The sequence below is a fragment of the Electrophorus electricus genome, chromosome 3, assembly GCF_041902795.1.
Source record: "Electrophorus electricus isolate QZ-2024a chromosome 3, ASM4190279v1, whole genome shotgun sequence".
NCBI classification, from domain to species: domain Eukaryota; kingdom Metazoa; phylum Chordata; class Actinopteri; order Gymnotiformes; family Gymnotidae; genus Electrophorus; species Electrophorus electricus.
The window spans coordinates 30,924,898-30,936,990 of record NC_137499.1 but is presented as its reverse complement, the minus strand read 5'-3'; the positions used below and the strand labels follow the sequence as shown (position 1 = coordinate 30,936,990).

At 43.0% G+C, this 12,093-nt stretch overlaps 1 long non-coding RNA gene across 1 annotated transcript; it reads left to right on the top strand.

Annotated features, from left to right (window-relative positions):
* Positions 1-6,329: 6,329 nt before the first annotated feature.
* On the top strand, positions 6,330-11,467 carry LOC145657000 (uncharacterized). The gene is made up of 2 exons (XR_014122762.1): positions 6,330-6,431; positions 8,553-11,467. It is a non-coding gene; the product is annotated as an uncharacterized LOC145657000 (long non-coding RNA).
* Positions 11,468-12,093: the final 626 nt, after the last annotated feature.

Below are 12,093 nucleotides of genomic sequence, written 5' to 3'. Positions count from 1 at the left end.
TAAAGTGACTTGACTGCACCTGAGCACAGCGTGGGTTGGGAGAACCTCCCAAAACACACCTCAATGCCTGAGAGGTGCTATGTGTCTAAGACATACCAAGACATACCAGAGTAATCCCTCAACGAGAAAGCTGGCTGCTAATACACAAACTCCTCCATGTCCACATAAATAGATATAAAAAAAAAAAAAAAAAAAAAATAAAAATATATATATATATATATATATATATATATATATATATATATATAATTATTATATAATATATTATCTTTATATAATATACTCTTTTAAAATATATGTAATATATATTATTATATTTTATTATATTAGAATATATATTAAATACATCTCACTCAGAATTTTGTTAATTTGTTAGCTAAATTTGTCAACATAGTAATAAAATTCCAGGACTGGGGAGTCTGGTGAATAATGGAGAGCTCTTGAACAGAGCTGTGGCTGGTTCAGAAGAGGCTCATGGTCTCCTGTCTCGTATCCGCTATCATGAAGGATCCCGGGGGGCCCTGGGGAGGCAGAACTTAACCACTGTGAACATAGGGATCTGCTACACTGTTCACATGTGGGTTAAGTCCTGCTACCGCAGAGCCAACAGGCAATAGTATATGGACTGAACGTTTGTTGTACTGTGTATGCATGGATGTGTGTTGTTTTGTGTGTGTTTGTGTGTGCGTATATGTGTGTGTGTAAGTTTGTATGAAAGTGGCTTTTGCATGTGTGTACTGGCTCAAGAGGGTGTGTTGGCAGCTTCCCGGTATTCACAAGCACACACACACACACACACACACACACACACACACACACACACACACACACACACACACACACACACACATTCCATTGGGTTTAGGAGCTAGTGTATTTGTGAATAGGTGTGTGTGTGTGTGTGTGTGTGTCTTTGTTTCTGTCTGTGCATACACTGTAGGTCGTTTTCTTCATACCAGCCATTGGAAATCCCTGGCAATGTGATTCAGACATTAAGGTTAAAAATCACTCTGCCAGGAATTCCCCTGGCCAGTAGTAGGGCAAACAGGGGGTGAGGTTGGGGGGGGGGGGTCATCCTAGCCGAGCGGACTCCAGACGGCCTCGTGATGCTATATCCATACCCATCACGCACACACACCGCAGGGGCTCACAGTTCAGCAGAACCACAGACTTATCCTCTAAGAACCTTAAAAGACCACGTTTTTATGTGTGTGTGTGTGTGTGTGTGTGTGTGTGTGTGTGTGTGTGTGTGTGTGTATGTATGTGTGTGTGTGTGTGTGTGTGTGTGTGTGTGTGTGTGTGTGTGTGTGTGTCTGTATGTGTGTGTGTGTGTGTGTGTGTGTGTATGTGTGTATGTGTGTGTGTGTGTGTGTGTGTGTGTGTGTGTGTGTGTGTGTGTGTGTGTTTTATCATGCTCCTAGGGGTCATTGTGGCTGTCGCCCTCTCTTCCTAGTGCTTCTTAGGGCCCGAGGTTTCTGTGGTCTTATAAAAATAGCTTTTCAATGACAGACATGAATGAGATCAGGCAGGAAGGCTGAGCTAATGTGAAGTCAAGATGCCCATACATTTGGGCCCTGTAGCCATTTAAGCAGACCTTTTTGGTATTATAGTAAATACATTTCTGAGAATATTAAAAAAAAAAAAAAGTACATTTACATTTTTTTTTTTTTTGGAATTGATATTGGAATTGTTCTACTGGGGTTTTTTTTGGCTGTTTTGTGTGGAATTCAGTGAATTTCTTAATGTGTCTACACAAATGTATTCTTTGTTATACTTCAAGATCACTTTTTTCTTGTAACTCTATTTTAGTACTAAAGTACTAAAATGTTTGTAAGGTTCAAATCTGTTCAAATCCTCTGAACTGTGTCTCAGTGTCCTATAAATCCCACACAGTCAATGACATTCCAAGACTGGAATCACCCACATGGGGAACTCCCACCCAGAACAAGGTCTTTCTCTTATGTCTGATATTTGTTCGTGTATGTGCTGTGTTAGTGTAACTGCAACAGGCGAAGTAGGAGTAAGCAGTGTCTCACCACCTCGTCTCCCAAGATCATGACAGCCACTGTTTCTGACTGCTCCCTTTAATGATCTCAATGCCGTGTGGTTCTGTGTGGAGAGATCTTGCTTACTCTCTCTCTAGCTCTCTCTTGTTTTTTTACAGTGGTGGAGAAGGTTTCGAAGTCATGCATGACTGCCTATGAAGGAAAAGCTGATTAGATTAACCGAGTTATCTTTTCCACACGATGCCATTCATCCACAGACAAAGAGGCGGAGCACTGCAGACTGGGACAATCTGTCTCAGCTGAAGGGAAAAAATGGCAAAAGATGAAAAAAGAAAAGCAGGAACTGTATAACAGTAGTTTTCGTAGAGATGTGTTCATGCATTTTCCATATTCAAAAAAACCTGCCTTTTAAAGCCATTTTGAAGGGAAATGGCTCAGAGTGATCTGTTAAAAAACCAAATATTGCTCTTGGAGGAGAAGGGTCATTTGAGGTATCGAAGCTATTTGAAGAAGGAGAGCAAATGTATTTTCCTGATCATTTTGACCACTGAGCGATTTGCCCAGCTGTCTTTGCTGTTGATGGAACAGTGTTAGGCTTAGGGATCTTGACACTTTAATTTTTCTCTCTCTCTCTTCCTCTCTCTCTTTCTCTCTCTCTTTCTCTCTGTTATCTCTTCATCCATTAATATTTTCCATCAGATCCCTCCCCCAGCCAAAACAGCGGCTATTAACTCCAGTGAGCTCAGTCTTTCCTTCCGCGAGGGCCGACCCACATAGTGGTGCAGTGGGGCATGCTCCCTACCGCCACCCTGGGTGGAGTGGGTGAAGCAGGAGGAGAAAGGGCTCACGGCTGGCCTTCATGCCTTTGATTACTTCAAATACCTCTTGTGCTCCTAAGCCAGATCCGCCTTCTGCACTGGACACTATGGGCTCTGTGAGCTAATGTACAGCAGGTCTGATGTGCAGCAGTTCCACTTGAACCTGGCACTTAAGCAGAATCTGCTGACGCACCTCAATGCACAGAAATGAAACCTTACGTGTTAGGAATTATTCTTTTTAAGGATGATCTGTAGTAGGTGATTTGGCTACTATAATATAAAAGAGAACAGTTTCATGGTGTGCATGTGTGTTTAGGTCTACAGAAGTGTGTGTGTGTGTGTGTGTGTGTGTGAGTGTGTGTGTGTGTGTGTGTGTACATGAATGGCGGCTGTTTCCCAGATGCAGACGCTCTTCCCACTTGAACTAGCAGGAGAAGGGAAGAATCACTACTGAAACAGCTGGGTTCTTCACTCTGTGTGTGTGTGTGTGTGTGTGTTTGAAGTCTAGATACACAAGAGCCCATTTACAATACCGACTTTTCCACTTTTACATTTTTTTAAATTTGCACTGTGGCTATTTTTTATTTCGGTACTTATGGCTATTCAGTTGTAAAATTGCATAGTTTGATTTTGTTGGCAGTTTATGTGTTGATACTTATAATATGGACTATTAACACTATCCCACATGGGAGAGAATTCAGGGGAGCCATCCAACTGTAGTGAAACTCCTGCTGCGGAGTTTATGGGCAACACAAAAGGTCTTTTTTCAAACTTCATAAATCACCAGCTGTAAACAAGTAGATCAGAGGAAAGGGAGGAGAGGGAGTTCAATTAGAGTGATGACTCAGTAAAAGCCACCCAACTGTGCTAGCACGACATGGCAGGGTCCAACCACCTGCATGCTCGCCTCTGTACTGGATGAGTTTGTTTACATGCTTACTCTCTAAAACACTAAGCCAAATAAAGTTCGATTCACCGCCATTTGATGGGGGCACAATTTATAACCTCCTTTCTTATATTTTTTGATAGGAAAACATGTTTTGGCCCCAGTAATGCACTGATATACATGTACTGAGAACTACATTAATTACAGAGGAAGAATTTAGAAAGCTGTTGTTGATCAAGACTCATATCCTTTTGACTGGTGTGTGTGTGTGCGCGCATATGTGTGAGTGTGTAACCTAAGATCCTAGAAGCAGCCCTTTGCTTCAGGATGCCGTAATGGCATAGGGGTGTCAGAGGGTGAATTGTTCCCTCTCTCACGCACACACACACTTAGCCACACACCCTTACACAGGAGCACATTGCACTTGTTCCACTAGCACACTGTTTCCTGGTCTCTGTCCCAGCCTGTGGGACTCCACCAAGAACTACACGAAGAGAAGCCCAAGCTGAAGGCCAGAAACCTCACTGTCTACATCCCTCCTGCTCTCCCTATCTCCCTCTCCCACTTTCTGCCCTGAACACAAAATGAGATAAACAAACGCCTCACTGGGTTTCTCTCCTCTGGCAATCGCTCGACTGTCTCCCATACCTGATCAATGGTTTTAAGAATCCACTGCAAAGCTGCATGCCTGACCTACACCTCCCTGCCCCATCGGGTTTGTGCCTGTTCCTTTGCTGCTCCACTCCTCAAGAGTTGTTTAGGCTGTGTGCCGTCTGGATCGGCCTTCCGAGCCCTGAGAACAATGAGTGGAATGTCTCAGTGCTCCACGCAGCTCCAACTTCCTAGCCTGCACTTCTAGAGCCTTTTACGACCTCTGCTCCACACGGGCCAGACAAGCATCTGGCTGGCGGACACTCGCACGCCCACCGGCTTGGACAGACAGGCGTCCTGTTCAGAGGGCCTATTTGCGGATGACCTTTTCTGCCAGACGGGATTTCTCAACCACGGTGTCTCCACGTTCACCGTTTGCCGCCACACAACCCCCCCCCCCCCCACCACCCTCACGACAGCTTTTGCATGCATGACCAACTATGGGAAAATCATCACAAGTCCGGCCTCCCTGCCAGCCCTAGAGCAGAAACCCTCCCCATAACACCCAACGAGTAGAGTCTGAGACAGGAGAAGAAGGGGGACAAAACAGCGCACAGACTTTATAAAGTAAACACAAGCACCAGGGGACCACCACGGCTCGACAGCTGCCCATGCCTGCTTTCGCTTTTGGAATAGTGCCATCTGCTTGCTTACCTGATGAGGCTCTCACTTTTCTGCACTTTCTCTCTCTCTCTCATCCACGAGCTGTGAGATCGGGGCGATCCTCAAGGTTGCAGCAAGTCTCGGGGGAAGTGCCCGGCAGTCTCTTAGACGGTGCGTGAGTGTGTGTGTGTGTGTATGTGTGTGTTAGAGAGACACAGAGAGAGAGAGGGAGAGGGAGAGGGAGAGAGAGACAGGGTGTCTGGGAGCCAGACAGGGTTAGAGTGAGTGTGAGAGTGAGTGAACGAGTGTGCACAGGGAAGGGAATTCCGATTTGTATAACGTCAGAAACCCAGTCCTCCCCCTGTCCTGTGGCGTGGAGTACAGGAAGAGGCAGGGTGCAATTACACCACAGTACTGCTAATAAAAGAGCAAGCCCTTTTCACCCTCCCAGTCAGCACACAGCAAGCAATAAAACACACACACACACACACACACACACACACACACACACACACACTGCTCTTTATTCTTTTTGTTTGATGAACTGTTCCAGCTCCTCTTGCCTCCCAGTCTTGTGAGAGTGTGCGAGTGTATATGTACTGTTTGATTCATCCAACTATATTCGATGCTTTGTTAAACTAACTCTTTACAAATGCACTCAATCAAATCAGTTTGTCCTGGTAGTGGAAAGACTACATAAAATGATGTTGTGCCATTCTATTAAGAGCAAAGTAAAGTCTCATCAATTTTTTAATATTTCAGGTCATAGAACTATGTGTTGACACATTAATTATTCCAGCATTTAACTTTGCTTGCACGCACACTTCAGCTGTTTTCATGAAGCAAGCTGGTAATTTGTCAGTGAGGCTCTAGAGCCAGTGGTGTAGATCAGGTTTTGTGAGTCTTGTGGGTCTCAGGGAAGGCTACTTAGCCCTTGCACCTGTCCAGTGTTGACAACACACACACACACACAGAGACAGACACACACACACAGACAGACACACACACACACACACACACACACACACACACACACACAGACAGACAGACACACACACAGACAGACAGACAGACACACACACACACACACACACACACAGACAGACACACACACACACACACACACATACACAAACACACACATATACACCTTCCCTTGTGTCGCAGAAAAAGCAACTCTTTACCGACAGAACTATTAGACGCTTTACGACCTGCTGCCCAGCCTCTCGTCCCGGGCCCTCCTCTCTTGTGCACGCTCCTCCCTCTGCTCCAGTCACGGGTCTTGGTCTCAACAGAACAGTGCCCTCTCAGACGTCCACGCCCCTCTAAGTGCTGTACGCACGTCACACATTCCTCTCCCTAGCACACGAACAGACACATACACACACATACACACACACACACACTGTCTCCTAGCAACTTACACAAATGCATATGTAAGCAGAATGACCTGGGAACTTCTAAAATGTGAGTGAGATTTTATATCGCTCATCATTAATTAACTTTTTTATAAGAAACTATTATAATTTTGTGACGTGTGTGTTTGAGTGTGACAGAAAGAGGAAAACCAGACAAACACAAACACATTCTGCCATATCAAATGCCATGTACTGGGTTAAGATTTGTGACAGAATCAGAAGAAACAATGTTAATCTCCTCTGCGCTGACAGGTCAAACTCATGTTCTTGCAATTATTTGTGAGATCTTACTGAGATGACATACAGACTTTGGAATATACAGATAATAAATCTTTTTTGTTTATTCTCTTTGAGCTCTCACTTGTGTGAGTTATGCGATTTATATTCGGCCCCCACTGTGTGTGTGTGTGTGTTTGCATGTGTTTATGTACAGTAGGCTTATGGGATTACACACACACTGAAATTTGAGTAGACTGTTTAGTGTGTGTAGGTAAGTGTTAGAAATTCAAAGTTCAGAGTTCATAGTTCTGTTCAGCTCATATGTTCTGTGGAAGGTGAGAGACTGTCAGACAATATATGTAAACGCTGCATAGATGCACAGGTATGTGTATGTGTGTGAATGTGTGTGGATCATGTGCAGTGTTGGTATGACTGTGTCTCAGACTCTGAGTCATACTGCTATAACTGACTCTAATCTCAGCCTCAGGCACCTAAAAAAATCCAGTTTGGTTGTCATGACAGTAGGGATCTAATTATACAAGCATTCCTGAGAGGAAAGAGGTCTTCCTTCATGCTCTCTCTCTCTCTCTCTCTCTCTCTCTCTCTCTCTCTCTCTCTCTCTCTCTCTCTCTCATTCTCTCTATCTATCTATCTATCTATCTATCTATCTATCTATCTATCTATCTATCTATCTATCTATCTATCTATCTATCTATCTATCTATCTATCTATCTATCTACTAGCTACTAACTCAATATTACACAATTACCTATATTTCTGTTTTGCCACAGCAGCAGAGGATATTACACACAGCATAAATATTTTAAACTATAGATGGCAGGATAAAAGCTTGTAAATGCTAAATTCATATGATAATCCTCATCTATTTTGAATAATTATAATACATCATCCACACCTTATCACAACTAATATTTAGTTAATGGGTTAGTTAATCTGGTAGATTTAGAAAAGATGATCCACAAAAGAGTACAGGTTTTTAAGTCCTTTATAATGATCCGTATAAAATATGTATGTTGTAATAATGAATATATCACCAGGCACAAATACTAAGCTTTGTGAAAAGAAAGAAATTCCATTATTAAATTTACACCATTGGTTTTGCTGTGGAGGGTTGTAAGTCTTGGAATTGGAATTGATTTTATTGTATTACTTTGTGATGATAAAAAAAAAGTTACAGCACTAAAACTGATAAATATTTATCATGTAAATAATTTGTGAATGAAACACTTTAAATGTATGTTTTATATAAATGTATGTATGTATGTATGTATGTATGTATATATATATATATATATATATATATATATATATATATATATATATATATATATATATACACACACACACACAACACACGCACACGCACATGCACACACACACACACACACACACCCCTGTAAAAGTTACAGCACTAAAACTGATGATATTTATCATGTACATAATTTGTGAATGAAACACTTTAAATGTATGTTTTATATAAATGTATGTATGTATGTATGTATATATATATATATATATATATATATATATATATATATATATATATATATATATATATATATATATATATATATATATATATATATATACACATACACACACGTGCACGCACATGCACACACACACACACACACACCCCTGTAAAAGTGTGTGTGTAGTGCTGTAAAAGTTACAGCACTAAAACTGATCATGTACATAATTTGTGAATGGAACACTTTAAATGTATGTTTTATATAAATGTATGTATGTATATATATATATATATATATATATATATATATATATATATATATATATATATATATACATACATACACACACACACACCCCAAGTCTGAGGCCCGAGTCTGGGTCAATTCCAGCCACATGGGTTTGTTCTCTCTGACCCCTCCCCACGACAGCTCTTTCTCTGGTATTTATGTGTTGGCAGTTGCCATGGATACAAGAGATACAAACATTGTGGCAACAGGCAGGAAGTATGTTTGAACCACAATGGCGTCAGTGCGGCTCACGCTTCGCTCAAGCTCCCGGCCTCGGCGTCCAGCCTCCATGCTATTATCGTTAATCCTCACGCCGACCGCACACTTCTCAGCGTTAATATTACTTTTTCAGCTGTGTCATTCACTCTGTCTTCTATTTATTTCTACGCTAGCTAGCTGCACCCGCGGCTGAACAGCACAACCGCTCCATCTGCTCGGCTGAAGCCGCTCGCTGGCTTTGGGCTATGCGGATCACACCGGGTGCAGCGTCTGGGCTGGGCAGCTCTTTTGATCCCTTAATATGTATATGTATGTGTGTGAGAGTATACCAGGACACTGTGGTTAATGCCTGTCTCACAGAGCATTATTCATTTGCAGCAGTGTGCTTCTCACATGAGTAGCTAAGCCAGTTTATATGTGCACGTGTGTGTGGGAGGGTTTGTGGCCCTATTGCACTGTCTTACATCAGACTCCAGTACTACTGTTTATACATCATTCTTTTTCTTCTCTTTTTTTTTCATGGATGGAGTCTAAATATACCCTGTTGGAATAAGCTCTTGAGAACAGACCTCCCTCTCCTCTCTTTGGCTAAATATATCCCACCCAGACCACCTTTCCCTCTCCATACCCCTCTGGTTCTCTTCTTCTCCCAGCCTTGTCCTCCTCCCGGTTCGCTCTCTCTTGCCTTGTCCCCTTTAGCAGTGGTAATTGAATTAAAGAGGGGCCTCTCGCGGTTAAAGAGCTCTCATCCAGTCGGATAATGCAAAATCACATTCTCCCACAAAGACTAACTGTTAAAGGCTTTCGAATCAGCAAACTTGAGCAATTTTCTGAGAAATATCTTTGTGGACAATCATAAAGTAGTACACCTGGTCACACTGCAGAGGAAGCGGTTTCTGTTCTGCGAGTGTATGCAGTGTGAACGGCTCCTTCTCTAGCAGCAGACAGACCGAGAGCACGCTGAGCTGTATTTGGCTGCTTCGTAAAGACAGAATGATAGTCATTGTGAAAGAGGAACGCCTGCAGTATAACATCACTGTGTAGAAATGAAAAGTGGAGTGATGCAAGTGCTGAGACGGAAACGAAGCTGAGAAAAGAGGAACTAGAAGCAGACACAGACCTCCTGTCTCTGCCCTTAGCAATGAGCTCATTCATTCTGCTATAGCAACCTACTGTCTTCCCCAAAATAATTGTTCACCTGTTTTTTCTTGCTCTCTCCCCCTCCCTCTCTCTTTGTCTGTCTCCTGTTGTTTTACCACCCCTCCTCCCTCAGTTTGAGCCTTCATGTTAGTATTACACTCATCCCTCTCAAACACGTGTACATAGGCTACACCCAGTATTGACTGCCTCGACACACCCTGGCAAGCATGCTCAGAGTTTACAGACAGGACACTGTCCATGAGTAACATATATTCAGTAACTCAAATCTGCAAGGGTCCTCTACACTGGGAGCATGTGTGATTTTGTGTGAGCCTGCACTTCACTGTCTGGTTTACTGTGGGTCACAGTACTCGGTGTGTCTCATTATAGCACTCTCTTTATGCTGAGAAATCCTCACTCAGTTTCCACTGCCATTTAGAGTCTCAATGTGATAATTGCCACAGTTTTATCTTTTCAGGGCTCATAAAGGCAGATGCGGCTATATTGCTTTCTCATCTCACCCATTCTCTTGGCCAAATTGGACCTGCCCAGAGACTGGTTTTGGTGAGCTCACACCAAAGCATGAGCTCTACTGGTGCATCTCCGGTCCAGACCTGCAGACCTGCAAAAACACCTCTGACCTTTTCCTGCTTTGACCCATCTGTCTGAGCTCCTAAAGGTCTGGATGATTAGCTGTAATGCTGACTCAGGTGCCCCAGCAAGTAAAGCATGGAAACTTGCCATGCATGTGACACACTAACAGCATCCATTAATCTCCACGGCATCCACTATCCTCCACTAATCTCCACTAACCTCCAGAGCATCCACTAACCTCCACTAACCTCTACAGCCTCCACTAACCTCCAATAACCTCCACTAACCTTCAATAAGCTCCACTAACCTCCACTAACTTCCAGCATTCACCGGCCTCCATCCACCGATGACAGCTGGGCGGTCTCAAAGACATTTGGTCTAATGCAGACATGTCACCTACATTTCCTTACACTATGCTAAAGAGCTAACGCTAGCCAAGGCTTGCATTAACCAGGTCAGCCGCCATGTCTGAGATGTGACCGGCTACATGTAAACCTCACTGGATACAAAGCTGGATATCCTGAGCCAGCTATAATGTAAATCTGGCTGACAATAATCATATACGCTTGAAACACCACATGGTGGGAAAGTAAACAAGGAGTTATGCTAGCAGGAAGGCGAGGTGGGGGGGGGGGGGGAAGGGTATAGTGATATGTTTGTGAGATATGACACAAATGGAGAGTGAACTGTTTGCCCTGTAAACTGAGGTGTGAACAAAATAGGTGGGACCACTTCCACTCCCCTGTCTCCCTGTCTAAGAAAAAAATGACTTCTGCATGTCTGCCTGTCGGTCTTTCTTTCTCTCTCTCTCTCTCTCTCTCTCTCTCTCTCTCTCTCTCTCTCTCTCTCTCTCTCTCTCTCTCTCTCTCTCTCTCTCTCTGTGTGGTTGTCCTTATTTGGCTCCAGGGAGAGAGAGCGAGTCTAGGGAGAGTTCCCTCCTGACTGTGACTCACTGCTCCTCTGACTCATGCGCACGCTAACAAAAACAATTCATGTTGTCATGGAGACCCATACTCCCGCCCTCCCTTCACCCCTCCCGCTTCCCTCTCATGCCTCTGGTGTGACTGCCAGCAGCTGCCCTCTTGTCACCTTCAGGCCTGGTGCGCGCGCACACACACACACACACACACACCTACATACATACATGCACACACACTGCATTTACAACTGTATGTGTCTGCTTTTTCTCCTCTTTTTCAGTCCTTATTCTGTATGAGGTAACCAAATATTAAATGCAATCAGAACTGAATTACACGCACGCACACGCACATAGGGTGCATGCACAGAGGTGCACCACACAGAGTCCTTTCCATAAGAAATGTTACAGCAAGCTTTAAAAAACATTAAGTAGAGACCTACATACCTTTCATTAGGGCCTGTTTTGTTGCATTCTGAAGGGGCTATTAGTCTAGCTGGTTCATTCAGTTCAGTCACCCACAGGTCCTTTATGTGTTGCTGGTTTCTCCACTGCTTGGGTGACAGCCAGACTATGGCTTATTACATGTACATTTACCTTATCCAAAAAAAATTACCTGATGTGAGTTTTGCTAATTTTCTTTTGTTCATTACAAGATACACTCCAAATATATTCTCCAGGGTAATGCACTATACTTTATAATAATATAATGCAAAATATAATAATATTCTATAATCTTGAAATTCCAAATCAGATCATATCTAAAATCACAACCATCATGTAAGCAATAACTGTGCCATGTGACTTTCTACTTTTTTACTTACTGTAATGTTTTTAGGTTT